Source organism: Manis pentadactyla, chromosome 4 (genome assembly GCF_030020395.1).
Source record: "Manis pentadactyla isolate mManPen7 chromosome 4, mManPen7.hap1, whole genome shotgun sequence".
NCBI classification, from domain to species: domain Eukaryota; kingdom Metazoa; phylum Chordata; class Mammalia; order Pholidota; family Manidae; genus Manis; species Manis pentadactyla.
In genome coordinates this window covers 185,895,958-185,912,514 of record NC_080022.1, presented here as the reverse complement: position 1 = coordinate 185,912,514, position 16,557 = coordinate 185,895,958, and the positions used below count along the sequence as shown (strand labels likewise).

The window sequence follows — 16,557 nt, the reverse complement described above, 5'->3', positions numbered from 1 at the left end:
AACACATGTAGAGGACCTGGGGAAATGGTCTCGTCCTCCCGCTTAAACCAGCTGTTGGTTCTCTGCAGTGCAGCAGAACATGGACTGCGGCACGCGGGAAGGTGGGGTCTGATGGGGAAACTTCCTGACCGGGGCCGAGGCCAGGCAGGCTGGCGACAAGGCTGCCTGCAGAGCTCCTCATGAAGGCCAAGGGGCAGGGCTTAGGTGCAGCCCTGCCTGGAGGGTGGGAGGGGACAGATGACCTTTCAGGCCTCCTTGGGTCAAAGGTTCCCTGATAAATGGCAGCCAAGAAGGGCACTTCAAAACCGGAAACGACAGGCCGCAGCTCCAAGGGCTTGGAAGGTACCTGAGCCCAGAGCCCTGTAATCCACACCCCAAGGGGGCCCTTTGAGGGAGAAAACTGAGTTGCTGGTTCCAGGTCAGAGCCCAGCCCCTCCCAAGAGGGTCCTGACCCGTTCTCCACCCCTCTCCTCCTTTTTACCTCCACCCTCCCACCGTCCACCACTTACCCAGACATACCTTTTCCGCAGTCTGCAGGCCCCGTGGGCACTATCCTGAGCCCCATTCCCACACCAAGGAGCAAGGTGCAGTGCTACTCCATGGAAGACCACCCACAGCCCCCCTGCATTCGGCGTCCAGGCCCCTGCTGGCTCTTCCCATGTGACTAAGCCAGGCCTGGGCAACCCCAGAGCGCGTCGGGCAGCCTCAGCTCCACAGCGCGGGGCCAGGCAGCCAGGCCGCCAGCGGCCAGCTTCACAGTCCTGGTGGAGCTCCTCTGCTCTCTGCTGTCAGCCTAGCACTGCACGCAAAGTGGTGACTTTCCCAATGCCTCTGGCCAGGGCAGCCACCCCTCCCTCCTCACCCCACACTACTTGGGGAGAGGGTGAAAGCACTTAAAAATGCAAAAAAAAAGGTCTAACAGCAGAGGCCGCTTGGCCCAGGTGGAGCCCTCCATTAATCATGCTGCCTGCCAGGGCGGCAGATGGCGCGCTCGCTGTGGCCTGGAGGCAGGCAGCAGGCGGTCGCTGCCCGGGCCAAGAGGAGTGGCAGCCTAATTACAGGGCACGGCAACCCCGGGGAGCAGAGGTCAGGCCCCAGTCAGATTAGCACCCAGAGGTCCGGCTGCTCCCCAGGCCTCCAGAGGAATGGAGCTGGGAAGGGCTCGCACCTGCATGCCCAAACTGGCCAAGCTGGGCTGGAGGGGAGCACGGGGTCTCAGTGGCCTGCACGTGCTACGATGGATTTGCAGGGACCTTGGGGGTGGAGCAGGCGGGGTTCTCTCCTCAAGGACTCGAGGGGTTTGGCAACGAAGGGGCACAGAAAACTAAAAGGAGGGGATGGGTTTGTTGTGTGGGAGAGGCCACAGCTGGACACAGAAGATTCTGGAAGAGGGATTTTGGGGACAGAATCCCCCCCACCAGAGGTTCTCCCGGCCATTCCAAAGAGCCCCAGGTGGGGCTGAGGGAGGCCTTCTCACAGGCCCTTGCTCGATCGAGGCTTTCCTGGGCTCTCACCAGGGTCAGCAAGCTCTCGGCCAGCTCCACACATCCATCGCGACAAGGCCCCTGGAAACCTAAGGTGAGCCAGACTTGGCCTCTAGGAGGGGGTGGACCACGGGGCAGCTGCCCAGAGGACCACAGGTGGGGCAGCACCACACTCTGGTACAGATGAGGAGGCCGAGGCCCGGGGAGGCCAACATCACTCAAAGTCACACCACAGGCCCGTCCGAGCCTGGATTCCCCCACCCACCCACCCCCACTCTCCCCAAACCCAGAGCACTTACTGCCATGTGACAGGCCACTGCAGCAGGCTGAATGCTGGCCCCCAAAGGATACATCCATGTCTGCGTCCTGACTCCCATCCCCGGCAACCAGAGCCGCCAACTCAGCCCCTTAACCCCAACCTGCCTGCTGGCCACTGGGGTTCAGGCTGGCAGTCACCACCTCCCAATTCCCACCTTATGAATCCCCCAGGCCCTTCCAGGCCACCAGCTGCAGGGGACCTGGGGCAGGGAGAGGGCCAAGCTCCCATCCACCCAGGAAGTGCCCAGGGCCCACTGCACCAACAGGGGCATGCATCCAGCCTCAAAGCCCCTCCGACAGGGCAGATGAGAGAACCTGCAGGAAAGGGGAGCTGCAGGCAGGAGTCACTCTGTTCTTAGATAAAATGAGGCATTTTCATCAAGCTATCAGCGTAGCTGCTCAGTGAGGGAGTCGGAGGAGCTCAGCCAGAGCCGGGGGGCCGCCAGGGTTAAGGCACAGAGTTGTCCCAAGTGCCACTGACACTTGACTGGCCCTGGCAGGTGACCCCTCTGGCCTCAGTGTCCTGGTGCCAGGCAGGAAGAGGTGAACTAAAAGGCCCACCCCCGAGGGCCACTTTGAAGTCTGCCACCAGCTCTCTTTGCTCCTGAGCCAACCAGGTCCAGCATTCCAAACACTCGGCAGAGCTGGAGGGGCCTGGCCAGGGGTGACAGGGAGAGCCAGCCTCTCTCCATCCTGGGCTGAGGCTGAGGACCATGGCTGTGGCCAAAAAACATGTCTGCAGCTGTGCCTGGGGGGGGTTCCCGGTGGGCTGCACCTTTGGCATAACTGCCTTCACTCCACCCAGCAACCCAACCATGACCTGGAAAAGCCAGCAGGGGCCCACGGGCCCTGCCGCCATCAACCAGGAACTCATCTCTCAAATTGGGGTGGGAGACTGAGTTGGGTGAGTTATTTTTCTTTTTGACCTTGAACTTCTAATAATAATATCTACTGCTCTTTTTCCTGACCATAAAAGCAATTTATGGGCAATGCTCAAGATTTGCAAAACACAGAGAAAACGAAAGGAAAAACATCTATAAACTCATGACCCGGATAACTACCATCAACATTTTGGCAGTCTTCTTTACCGTGCATGCAGGAACATTTCCTACGCCGGCTCACGCAGGGCCACGGCTCTGTGCTCTTCTCCAGGTAGCTCAAATCTCTTGCACGAGTTGGCTAAGTCACTTTGTGGTCCCCTAAAGTTCTGGGACCAGATCATTCTCAGCTCTGTTGATGAGAATCATTTCTGGTGCTTGTTCAAAAACAGGCTGCTGGGCCCACCTCTTGGAGGTTCTGGTTCAGGAGGGCTGGGTCTGAGGGGCAGGTGGGTGGAGACCTCTGTGTCTCCCTCTCACAAGCCTCTTCTCCACCACTACCCCATCCTGAGAATCCTACAGGAAAACCCTGAGCACCAACCCTGCTGGGGGTAGCCCTGGCCAGAGGCCTTGGTGCTGCAGGTTCAGCGGCCGCACCTGTCCCCACCTCCCAAGAGTCACCCAAGGTCAATGTCCAGTGTCAGCTGCCACTGCTCAGCTCCCAGGTTGGTCACAAACCCAAAGGCATGGCTGGGCACTGCTGGTGCCAGAGGCCCACAGTGTAAGCAGGCAGCTTGGTCACAAGGCCCCAATCCCTGCCCAAGGCCCACAGTTTACTACCTTAGACAAGGCCCAGGCAGCCCAGGTCCTTGGCGATAAAATCTGGTGTAATCCACATGCCAAGAAAACGGCAGGACAGAAGTGCAGCATTGCACTCAGGGCCCCGGCTGGCCCCCTGCCTCCACTCAAATCCCCCCACCCTCCCTAGAATAGTGATCAAAGTCCTCCCCATAGAACGTCACCCTCCTGAGGGCAGGGGCAAGGCAGTTTGTGGTCCCTGCTATAGACAGTGACTGTCATCCCCAAATCCACATGTTGTATCCCAGCTCCCAGGGCGCAGTATTAGGAGGTGAGCAGGTCCTGAGGGTGGAGCCCTCTGGATGGAACCAGTGCCCTTAGGAAGGAGCTCCTTCCAGAACACAGCAGGCTACGCACCAGGAAGCCCTCACCAGACTGATGGTCAGAATCACCAAGTATGTCGGTGCCTTGATCTTAGACTTCCAGCCTCCAGAACTGAGAAATAAATGTCTACTGCTCAAGACACCCATTCTGTGTGACGGCACAAACACGCTGAGAAAGCCGCCCTCTGCCCCAGGCCTCAGATGCTGCCGGCGTGCGCTATTAAATCTAAGGAGTAGTGTGTTTGGGGATCTTTGACAGTCAGCATTCACCGGGCTCTCCACATGCTGGGCACAATTATAAGGGCTTCTGTTTATTAGCTCACTCTATGCTCACGACCACCCGAAAACAATGATTTTGCTCTTGTCCCATTTTAAAGGTGGGAAACTGAGGCAGAGAGAGGCCGTGACTCACTGGGCATCACAGCCTGGGCAGGGTGAAGGTGAATCTGAGCCAGCCGGGTAAACCATCACAGCACTCTGCCTCCAAACCCGACCCCGGCCCCTTGAGAGTTGGACTCTAAAAGCAGAGGGCCCTGCGCCGAGCCCAGGAGCAGCCTCTCCCGAGCCTCCCGGACGCCCAGCAATTCCCGTTTCACGAATGCAGTCACCAAGCTGGAGAGTGAAGCTTGGATTGGGGCAGAGGCAGCCCCATGCCATCTAGACCGCCAGCTGTTCCCAGCTACCAGACAAGTAGCCTGAGATTTCCATCATAGCCAAGGGAGGGTCAGCCCATGTAAGGTGGCACCAGGGAGGACCCGGGGGCAGGTTTCAGCAATAGGGAGCTATGGACACATGCAGGTATGGGCCCAGGAGGACCTGGCTCTGCCTTCCAGGGTGGGCGCAGGCCAGCTGTGCCCTGAGCGAACCCCAGCAGCCTGTCCACCTCCAGGACTATGAGGCCTCATAAAAATTGCCCAGCCCAGTGCCTGGCGCGTAGTAGGTGCTCAATGAAGGAGATGGTTAAGAAAAATGACAAGAACCAGCAGGGTTGGAGGAAGGGCCAGGAGTTGGGTCAGAGACAAAGAATGCAGAGGGAGGGAGGGAGAGAGGCCGGGGCCTGACAGCTGGCTCAGGACAGCTGTTTGCAGGAGCCAGGCTTCATCATTTAAATATTAGAGGAGATGTAAATATTTGAGTGCCCCCTTCCTCCCCCACCCCAGCCAGGCCAGCCTGCTGGGGCTGCAGCCGAGGCTGGGGGAGGAGGTCCCCCCTCAGTGTCCCTGTGCTCCCAGCTGCCCTAAGGCCAGGAGCTGGAGTGGGGAGGCAGCAACCCAGGTGGGAGGGGACAACACCTCCGCCATTCTCCTCCCCTCCGCCCAGGACCTGCAGAGGTGTGAATGAACAATCCCTTCCCCATCTCACCCCAAGAGGCCCCAGGCCTGCCAAGGGTTTCTTTTGTAGTTTAGCAAAAAGCAAAGCAGCCCTTTCTGCAATTTTCTGATGAAGGCCCCCGGGGTTCGTTTGCCCTTACAAACCTGCCACCTGCTCACCTCGCTAAATAAGCCAGTCGGGTGCCCCCTCCCACCTGGATTATTCAACACCCAAATCCCTCCCAGCCTCCTGACCAGGAGGGAAAGATAAAGCCTGTACTTGTAAGCACAGCGTCCCACCCTGTCTCAGTGCTGAGGGCACCTCAGCCAGGCACTGACACAAGGTTCCCCAAACAAACTACAAGGTGGCAGAAATCGCAAGCATTTGCCTGGAGCCCCTGCCTGGTAAACTACCAGGACTCTGGTCAGGTGCTCCTTCCTCCAGGAAGCCCTCCTGAACATAACATCCTCTGGGTTCATGACTGGACCTCCAAAACCTAGCACAGGGCCGGCACTTAGCTGGCGCCTACAGAGAGCTGTTGAATAAACAAACAAACGAGCTAACTGCCTCTCCCACCCCGGGGAGCCTCCTCCTGGCCCACCAGGGGACAGAGGGATTCCAGCACTTCATTCTGAAGGAAAAAACCCAAGCCAGCTATTTTACAGAGTAAAGTCCTCCTTCCCCTGACTTTTAATGGAGGAGGAAGGGGACAGCAGAGAAGGCCACCCCTCCAGGCCTGGTTTGGAGCCAGGAAAACTTGTGGGCTTTTACTGTAGATAATATCAGCCCCCAGGGCACGCGGGCAGGGGCCTGGCCTACCCCGCAGGGAACCTGCCCACCCACGTGGAAGGGAGGGCCAAATACCCAGCCCAGAGCTGCTTCCGGCACCCAGGGAGGGGGCTGGCCCGGGTGCAGAGTGAGATCCTGCCTGGAAGGGTCGTGAAATGCAGCAGGCTGCAGGCCCCTGAGGGCTGGAAGCAGAAACATCTCCAACTTCCAGCTGGTGCCTGGGGGAGGGGAGATGGGCAGGAGGCCCAAACGAAGCTAGACTCACTCTGCCCAGGACATCTCTCTCTTCCCACCAAAAAGAAAGATGGGAGGGACCACCGGTCTCCAAGGGAACCAACCTCCTGCCTGGGGCCAGGTGGCTCTCTTCCTCGTTCCCGGGGAGGTGCCTCAGTGCAGTCTCCCACAAGGAGGTGCCCGGGACCCCCAGGCCCTGCTCTGGGGTACTGAAGCGACAAGCCCACCAGCAAAGAGAGCCACTGACCCGCACTCCTGTGGTGGGGTAGGAAACCACATGTGGAATCACTGGAAATGACCTGACGTGTGCTACAAAGAGCCGAGGGGTGCTCCAACCCCTCTTTGCAGGAGGGAGGACGCTGGGCACAGAGAGGAAGCAGCCCGAGGCTGAGGACTGGGGGAAACCAGCGCCCAGGAATTCCCCGCTCAGGCTGAACCAACCCCGGGCTGCAGGACAAACCCAGCTCCCTACCCCACCCCACTGCCTGCAAAACCCAGCCTGAGGCCCTGGGGGTACCTTCATCCCCCATGTGTACCCAGAGAACAAGTACAACGGGGTCAGGGGGGTCACCTCGCCTGCCTCCCCTCCCCCATCTCACCCAGCTCTTCCAGGAGGCTATTCCAGGTGTTCGGAGGCAGAGGCTCCTGGCCTTGGGGACAGGGACACGGGAAGCTCGAGCCACCTTTGGGGAGGGCACACTAATGTGATTAAGGCCAGGCCCCTCCATGTTCTGGATTTTGCAACTTGGGGTAACATCAGCTTCCCCAGCTGACCCAGAGACACCAGAGGACAGAGGCCGGAGAATGTAAGGGGGCTCACAGTCACGGGAAGGGGGATCCTGTTAGACAGGCAGGAACGTAGGAAAGAGGGTGGGCAGGGAGGACATCAAACTGCTCGTTCCCGGCTCCCACCTCCCCTGCAGCTTTGGCTGTTGACAGGTGGCAGGTCGGGCGTGGGGCGCTCCCTGTGGATATTCTCTGCTGAAATCAAAGCTCTACCTAAATTTCTGGACACTGGCAGCCCTTTAAAATACAACAGTAAACTTGACATTCTAGAACGCCTCCTGGTCCAGGCAGAACAGAGCCTTCCAGCTCTGTCCAGACCAAATTAAACAGCCCAAATGCTGGGGCTGTTTGCAGAAATGCAGAAATGCCCCAGGCGCCAGGGGTGTCTAGGAGCCAACTGCTGGGTCTGTTTGGCTGGAGAGATTACAAAGCCTGAGGCTTCGTGGGACCACGCTGCAGAGTTCAGGACCATTCAGCCTCATAAGCAATTCAGAGAGCCTCCAAATTTGGGAAAAACCAAGAGGGCTTTGGAAAGAAAGCTACTGGTTGACCATTTTTCCTCAGTGGCTTTGTCAAGAGAAAGCAGGGGAACTTACTTCCTGGCTGGGTTTCTGGGACAAGTGTAGACAACAATGAAATCCCCCAGGGCCCTGACCTCAGAAAAATCTCCCGCCAGAGCCCCCTGGGTTGCCCGGTGGCCCTGACCCCCACCCTCCCCACCACTCTCCACACATGCCAAGTCTTTGAGGGTCTACTGCATGCCACCCACTGTTCCAGCCAACAGAATGCTGAGCAAAGACACACAGCCCCACCCCTGGGGGCTCTGAGCCCTGCAGGGAGCACCTGGTCTGGACTGGCAGGAAAGGTGGGACTCTGTCCTGGGTTTGGGGGCCACCACCGGTCTCTCGAAACTGCCAGGTCCTTGCTGCCAAGGTGACTGTTCTGAGCCAGTCCACCCCAGGGCATTTGGCTAGTAAACCAATGGAGGGTAATAATACTAACAGCTGGGCTCAGCAGTCACCTGCTCCTAAGGGACAGGGCACGATCCGCACATCTGTGCTTCCCTTGGTGATGCCACGTCACAAGTGGGCCAGCACACCACTGCTCCCCATCACCATGGCAGCCTCCCTATAAGCGGGGCCTGAACAAGTGCCCACCTCATGCTGGGCACTGTCCTGCCTGACATTGGCCGTGGGAGCCTGAACTCTGGCAGATTTGTTTACCCAGGCTGGGAGGCCCCTGAGGCCTGCACCCCGTGCCCAAGCTCCCAGAGCCTTCAGCAGGGCAGGGATACCAAGTAAACTGGCTCCTGGGGCAAGTGGGAGGCACAGGGCTCTTTCCCTAGCTCAGAGCCCACACACACACCATCAGGGCTTGCAAAGGGCTGCTGACCAAAAGGATACCCATGCCAGTGTCCACTCCCTGAAACAGGTTCCCTGCATGCCCGCCTGTCGGGAATGCTGGCGTCCAGCACATGCCTGTGTCGCTGTCTGCAAGACAGGCCCATGGCCCACCCACCTGTAATGTCCTGGGGTGGGGGATGGCAGAGGGGACAGGGAAGACTCCCTAGGGAAGGAACCGTGCAGCCCACATGACCCCAGACCCACCGACAGGGAGAGAGCTGCGGCACCTGCAGACAGTCTGCCAGGTCCCCCTTGGCCAGGAGCGTGTTTATCTGTTGGATGCAGAGGGACCCCCAGGTAGGCCCCTCACGGATGCTCCTTCTGCAGCACTGACCACCCTGTCCAGCCTTGTCCCCGAGAGGTCAGGCAGAACTGGGCCTACGTGCGGCCTTTGAACACCTCTTACCACCCAGACCCCTCCATTTAGGGATCCACACCAACCATCTCTTGCAGCAACACCAAGATGCAGAACAGAGCCCAGCCTCAGTGCTACCAGCTGGCCATATCCATGTAAATCCCAGAGACGTTTATAACCCTACCTGACAGAGTTGGAGACTGAGGCCTGGGCCTACGACACTCACCCTAGGCCACACAGCTTTCAGACGGCAGAGAGAGCTGGCCCTAAATACCCGGCTCTCGGCAGCCCCGACAGCCTCTTCCCCCAAAGGCCCTCTCTGGATGCAAACTCTGCCTGCTTGCCTCTTTCAAAGCCTTCCTGGAAACCCATGTCCTCCAGACAGCCTTTCCAGACTGATGCCCCAAACGTGGGGTGTCCCGGCTCGCCCCACCTCCCCACCCAGGTCTGAAGCAGATTACGGAGGCTTCTGCCACCTGGCGCATGTGTAGCTGCCCTCCTGCTCACAGCCAGGACCGTGGGCACCTGGTCCCGAGCTCTGGATGCAAAAAGCACCAGGCCGGTGCTGTGGGGGCGGCCAGGCCTGCAAGAGAGCCATCCCCCGCAGCAGCAGAACAGGCGCCCGCAGAATCCCAGAGGGCCAGCATCTCCAGCCCACCCGAGTGACCTCGTCACCACCCTGGCTCCTGCCCACTGCCACAGAGGTGCAGGCTGCAGGGAGGTGGTATTCACAAGAGGCCTTGAGACTTGCAGAACAGCAAGATTCATCACTCTGGAGGCCCATGGGCATTAATTAGGGACAGGTCTGCACCCATCACCAAGCAACAGGTCTTGTCCTGGGAAAAAAGGAGCACAAGAAGCCAGCCATAGAGGCAGGCGTCCCTGAGGTGTCGGGCTCCCAGATGAGCAGGCACATCTGCACGGTCCCATCCCAGCCCAGGGGACCCCCTCCCTGCCTACCCCACATTTCCACCCTGCTCTCCTGTTCCCGGGGAGACGAAGCAGCCTCCGGGACCCAGCTGGGAGGGTCCTCTGAGGAGAAAGCAGAGGGTTTAGAAGGGCAGACATCCTCTAGGTCAGAGTACAGTTCTGGGACCACAGCCTGGGTTCTGGGCCACATTGTTTTTCAACAAACATCACGGACTTTCAGGATGCTTTCACCGTGTGCAAATCTGGTTACAACGAACGCTGCTGGGGAAAGTAGGCCAACAGCTGGCACTGGGGAAGGCTTTTGTTCCACAAAGACCCGAGTTGTAACAGCATTTGTGATAACAGATTTGGCCTGCGCTGGCTCAAGAACACCATCCGACTGTCCCCTGCCTCCACCAACCAGGAGATGGGGGAAGGGTCACCCCTCTCCTGACCCTGTCACACGGGGAGTGATGGTCACCAAGGCCACCTCAAGGCCCATTTTCAACAGCGAAAAGTGGGAAATTTAAAAAAATTACATGAGCAAAATACAAAATACTGTTCCTGCCCCAATGTGGGAGAGGGTCTTCATAGAGCCCTGAGATTATCCGTGAAGGGAAAGCAAATAACAGCGTGGAGGTTTGTACCGTGGAAGACAATGCCACCATCTCAGTCCCAGGGGGGAGACCTGAACTCAACAGACAGGTCCAAAATATACGACAGGATGCATCCCTACGCCACCTGGGTGACATGATGGAGCTTAACGACCTTGCTCTCAGGAACTGAGTGCTTCAGTCGTCTAGGTGGCAAAGGGCACAGTGGGAGTAATATGACTAAAAGAGAGAGGTGCTTTGCAGGGCAGGGGGCGGAGGCGCGCGGGATGTAGGGCACCAATAGAATTTTTCCTCAGGGCACCCACTGCACCCCACACACACACCTGGGGCAGCTTCCTGTCTGCCCTGGATGCTGCCACTTGCCCCGAGCCTCCCAGGAACCCCCTTCGGTGCCCTTTGGCCCCTGTTGCAGGATTCCAATCTGCTTGGATTGAAAATATCACCCCAGTTAACTCAGAATTCACCTTGCTTTGGTGGTAGCCCCTGGGGCCTCGCTCCTACCACAGTCTACAGGTGCTTCCTGCCCGGCCAGGTCTGCCAGCCTCAGGGCCCTGAGGAGCAGGCACTCCCCTCCCTAGCCCTCCTGCCCTACCTTTCAGAAACCAAGACATCACGTGGGCAGCCCTGGTGGAGGCTCCGCACTGGCCCCATGTTAACAGACCAGGGCTTCTCCAGCCCTACTGCCGGCCACTCCAGCTGCGTCCCCAGGACCATCCAGACTGCGGGTGGGCACGCCTGGCACTGGGAGGCCTGGCCCATCTGACATTCAAAGCTGGTCCCTTTATGTCCCAGCCCCATAATGGACAGGCTCATTCCAGTATCCCCCACTTCTGTCCACTGCCCCTGGCCTGAATGCTCGCCTCCTTCCTTCCGCAATCGAATTCCCACTGGCACAAGGTCCACCTCCTCCAAAACGACCTTTCCCTGCCCTGGCTCACCCACTGTTGCCCTGGGTCACGTTCTCCTCCTCCTCTGACCTTCGTTCCCCATGTCCGTCTGCCCAGGACGTCAGTCCCACCGCCTAATTCCACTCTGCACCTGGGCCCCTAGGGAGGCTGCCCTTCTGGTCCCAGTGGGCTGCGCAGAACCCACATGCACAAGTCCTCTTGGAAAGCCGTGGTTCCAACTCCTGACTCCCCTGCTCTCAAATCGCTTCCAGGTTTTCAGGGCACACAAGAAGGAGACTAAGGCCCACAGGGAACCAGAGGGCCAGCGGTCCCTCTCCCTGGCAGTGAGAAATCTGCCCCTGGAGTCACAGGGTTGCCAACTGTTGCACTAGGAGGGTCTCAATGAGGCCACTGAGCTGCAGAGCCGCTGGCATCTCCAGATGGGGCACATGAGGGTGAGGATGCAGTTACCCGGGGACCCCGAGGCACAGGTGCCGAGAATCTACAGGGCGTGAACTGCCCCAGGGTCCAACACTACCCCTGAGCCTCCACCTCCCCACCCTGCCTCTGGGCTGCGGCTGCATCCTGTCCTTCCCCGGAAGCCCCACCGGCAGGCAGCTCTCAGGTCACGGACAGCAGGCCACTCCAGGCCCACAGGCCACAAGGAGACCATCCGCAGAGTGTGGGACCTGAGGGGGCAGCCATCCCCACATCGGATGGTGCTCGCACTTGGACATCTGGGTGATGAGAGGCCCTGAGCGCAGCTTGGCAGCAGGAATCTCAAAGAGCAGCTGCGGGGGGGGGGGGGGGTGAGGGGCGGTGCCGTGCTCCAGGCAAGAGGCAGAACAGAATACAGAAGGCATGGGGGGACCCCAGGATGAACGTGTGCCCCAAGATGTCCAGACGGCCACCACAGCTCTGCTGAACTGGAACTCCCCTTGCCCAGTGCTCCTAACACCCAGCCAGTTGGCAAGGTGTGCTGGCCACTGGACCCTCACCCCTTCGGTCTCTTCACCCCCTGCTTAAGCCAGTCCAGGCCCAACCGAGAATCACAGCCGCCAGGGCTCCGCTTGGGACCCAGCCAGACTCTGGGCCCCAGAAGTGCCGCCCCCGCCCCACCCACGCCACCCCCACGGCAGACTGGGCGGTTCCCAGGTGGGCAATGTGTGCGGCTGACTCCGGACACCCAGATGCCAGCCCTGGCTCTTCCTACGGTGGGTAGAGGACCTCCCAGGCTGGCCTGGCACCTGGACGTCTGCAACGCCCTTCAGCCCAGACTCCCCGACTTAGGGCCCACCAGAGGGCTCTGCCCAAGGATGCCTGGGAGCCCCTCTGAGGGGCGGGGGCTCTAGGTCCCAGCTCAGTCAGGCCCGCCTTCAGAAACCCGGCCCCGAAGTGCCCAGGACTATTGTGTGAGCTTCCCCGTCCCGCCGCTTTATTTACTCCCCAGGACGCAGGACGCAGAGCCACAGGCAGTCACGAGGACGCACGAAAGTGCACACGCAGGCCCAGAGCCGGGATGACCCACCGCCCTCGGAGGGAGAAGCCCCCAAGCCTCGCCACACTTAACCCCGGGCGAGGGAGACGGCCGAAACGCGCTCCCCCCGGCTCGCAGGCCGCTCCCCCCGCCCCCCTCCCTGCGGCAGCCCGGCTCCGGGAGGCGGAGGAGGATGTCCCCAGGCTTGGAGGGGGCCACGGGACACCCCCCTCTGGACGCCGCCGCGGCCTGGGCCGAGCACGCTCGGCGGCCCTCCCCAGCCCGGGGTCGGCTCGGCTGGCCCGAAACGGACGTGGGAGAGGGGGCTTCCCTCCGGGCAGGACGCAGAGGCGGGGGGCGAACCCCAACGCGCCGCAGGGCCACCGCGGCCTGGAGGCCGCCGGGAAGCCCTGAGGGAGGGGCCCAAGCGACTGCCCAGAGGGGACTGCGCCACCCCTTGTGGTTCCGAGGAAACCCTCCAGCCCTCGAGGAGCTTGTCGTCGCTCGGCAAACACAAACAACAATAAAAGGAAGGAAACCGGGCGGCAGCGCGCAGGGCGAGCGCGGGGGCCAGGGAGGGCGTGCGGTCCCCGCGGCCCCCCGAACTCTGTGCTAACACGTCGACGCCGGGGGTCTCACGCGGGAAGGCGTCCCCATCGGGGGTCCGCCTCCCCGTCCGCGCACCGTCCCGCGCCGGGCCAGCTCCGAAGGGCTTCCGAGACGCCCGCGGCCCGGCCGGCACCCACCTTCGAAGTCCGAAATGATCCCGTCCAGCTGCGCGTTGACCGCAGGGTCGGACATTGTGGCTGGTGGGCAGCGCGCCGCACGGAAGCGCCCCCGGCGGGCCCGGGCCCTGCGCGCTGGCTGGGGCGCCGCTCAGAGCTGGCCGCCGAGCCCCTCGGCCCCCGGGCTCGGCTGAATGAATGGGGGAGGCGGCGGGCGCCGGCCCGCCCCGCGCACTGCGCCCCCGCCCCGCCCCGCGCCCGCCCCCCGGGCGGATCAGGTTCCCGCACCGCCGCCCGGCCTCCCCGTCTCGCACTGGCTGCGCCGCCCGCCCGTCAAGACCGGGCCGGGAGGCTGGGGCCCGAGCGGCCGCCACGGGGACACGCCGAGCCCTGCGCGCCCGACCCGAGCCGCCCCCCTTCTCCCCGCCCGGCCCGCGCCCTGGGGACGGCGACGGACGCGGCCCGGCCCCTTCCCCCCCGGGCGCCCCGCCGCGGCCAGATGTGGGCGGATGTGGAGGCCGGGCGGCGGCGCGGGGGCGGCGCCGAGGCGGGAAGAGATTCCTCCCCTTCCCTGGGGCGCAGGGTCCCTTCAGCGGAGGTTTTATTTACGCAACCAAACAAAGTTCGCTGCCGCCGCCGCCGCCTTCCCGCGCTTAAAGTCTCCAAGGGTTAAGCGCCGGCGCTGGCGGGCCGGCAGGACCCCGGCGTGTTGGCCAGGAGCAGGCGGCGAGCGCGAGTCACGTGGCCCGTGGCGGAGGGGGCACCCCTCGGTCACTTCGCTGCACCCTCGGGGGGCGGCCGACAGAAAAGGCGCGGGTACCCAGGGGCGTGGGGCAGGGCCGGAGCGCCCGTCAGAACAGCCTGGGCAGTGTGCCGTCCCTCCCCAGCAAGGGGCTCCTGGAGACAGCGTGGACCCGGGCTTCCCCCAAGTGTGAAGATTCTGGGTAGGATCCGAAGGAAGGAGGTGGGGAATGGGGAGAAAGGGGAATGCCCCGTGGGGCGCCTCCTTCCACCTGGGCTCGGCCATTCACCAGACACTGATGAAACTCTTACCATCTACAGGGCAGGCAGGGTCCTAAGAACTGGAGACAAAAGGACGGGTTGGAACTTAACAGGATCAAGTCCCCAGGAAGGGCCCTCCAGGCCTGGCACCCACAGCTGAGGAGTTGTCCGAGCCGGCTGGGCATTCCCGCCTATGCTCCACTCATGACCTTGGTGGGGGGCCAGGGGCCCTCAGGCCAAAGTTAGGGCCAGTGAGGTTTCACAGCAGGGAGCTCCGTCCTCGGAGTTGGAGGGCATCTCTGTGATATGGTCCCCGCAGTGTGGCACATGAGTGCCTCAGAGCGCATCCTGGGAAACAGGCTGGTCCCTGCCACTCCCCTCCCCACCCTCACACCCCAAGTTCTGAAAGACCCCAAACGTGCAGGAACACAGGCCTGGCTGCCATCCGGGTTATCTGAGGCCTCTTGTGAGAATGCACGAGGTTTGGTGGGCTTTTTTAAGTAGATGAAATCAAGTCCTTCCTTTTTAAGAAAAGCCGTCCCTCCCTCCCTCATGCTTTGGATATTTTGAACTATTTTCAACCAAGTGAGTTTGTGGACATGGAACTGTAAAACCACAGACTGCAGATTTGCACACGCCCTCCCTCCTCTGCCAGGGTGTCCAGATTCCAGAAACAGAGCTGCCGCTCTCAGTGAGCACCCCGATGGCTTGCACACCAGCCCCCGTTCACTCAGCTGAAAACCAGCACCTGGGCCTGGCCTGCAGTCCTGTCCTCCGAGCCACCCCCCTGCACCCTGTCTTTGAGCATTCGGTGGTCCGCTGCCTCTAAGAGCAGCCGACCCACACAGCCCCGAGGAAGGGCTCCAGGACAGCACCCAGACTGGGCCACAGCATTTTCCTCCAGTGTTTTCATACAAGTCACCTGGTGAGCGCGGACACACCCCTGTGATTGTTCTCCCAGAGGGCAAGGGTGGGGTTCTGCCAGCTTAGCAGGGGTCAGCTCATTGTGCAGCTTTTATTTCCATTCACAGCACGGCTAAACATACTTATGCTTATCTCCTCGGGGAGCCCAGCCAGAGGGACGCCCCCTCAAAATGCTCCCCTTTGGTAACCCAAAGGGCAATGGCAGGAGGGAGCCCATCTCCCAGGCCAGAAAATGCCCCACGTTGGCCTGACCCAGCGCCCATCTAATCCATCCCCCTACCTTCAGCTCCCCTTCACTCTAACCTCTGGGGCCTCCAGGTAAGTGGGTTCCCCACACTCCCTCAGGAAACCCAACCCAGTGCTTGGCAGCACTCCCAGCCAGGAAGTCCACCCTTGTATCTAACCAACTGCTCTAATTGTACCTCATTTATTTCCTCTTTTTTCCTGTCCTCAGAGGAGATGGGAAACAGCTGGATACCACCCTGCGAGTAATAATTACCTTCTCTAAACCTGAAGACAATCCTGCCACTCCTTGGCCTCTTTCTCAGTTTAAATCATCCATCTGTCCTGCTCCTTTAATCATCTCTGGTCCTTTGATCACTTCTGATGGCTGTGTCCAGTCTGGGGCTCCAGGACTTTAATAAGGTCTGATTGCTGTAGTGTGATGGGGCCTCCATCCCCCTCTCCCAGGGCATGAGTAGGCAGGCTGGGGGGCTGCCAAAGAATCCTGGCAGGGGTGCTGGGCAGATGAAATGCACAGCAGCAGGGGCAGTAAGAACATGAGCTTATATTTGGCAAGAAAATACAACCGAGAGGCATCTGCGTCGCGTGATGTGTGCTCTCCTAAGGCCAAGGGAGAGGGCAGGACCGCCTGGAGGCCCGGCCCAGGGGCAAGGCATCATCAGAGAGACACCAGAGGGAACAGCTACCGCACCTGCCCACCATGAGACCTGTGAACCGTGGCCCCGGAAAAGCTGTTTCCATCAAGCCTCAGAATGTGACCGGATTTGGATCTTTGCAGATGTAATGAAGGTAAGGCTCTCCAGATAAGATCCTCCTAGATTAGGGTGGGCCCTAAATCCAATGCCAGAGTTCTTCTTATAAGAGACCGAAAAGGAGAAGTCTCAGAGACGCAGAGAAACGAGACATGTGAAGCCAGAGGCAGAGATTGGAGTGATGTGGTCACAAATCAAAGTCCACTCGGGACCCCTGCAGCTGGCAGAGCAAAGGAAGGATTCTTCCCCTAAGCCTTCAGCAGGAGCGTGGCCCTGCCAACACCGATATCTGACATCTGGCCTCCAGGACTGGCAGATGCTTTTCTGCGGGATCTGAGGATCTGC

The 16,557-nt window shown here is 60.5% G+C and overlaps 1 protein-coding gene across 7 annotated transcripts in view; it reads right to left on the bottom strand.

The window, feature by feature from the left end:
* SEPTIN9 (septin 9) overlaps positions 1 to 16,557 on the bottom strand; it is a 144,434-nt gene that overhangs the window by 77,519 nt on the left and 50,358 nt on the right. The window contains exon 1 of one of the 7 annotated variants that reach the window (XR_008997477.1): positions 13,313 to 13,509. The exons of the other annotated variants lie outside the window; for them this stretch is intronic. The gene's annotated coding sequence lies outside the window, so the exon portion shown is untranslated. Of the gene's footprint in view, positions 1 to 13,312; positions 13,510 to 16,557 lie in introns of those variants that run through there. 7 annotated transcript variants of the gene reach the window in all.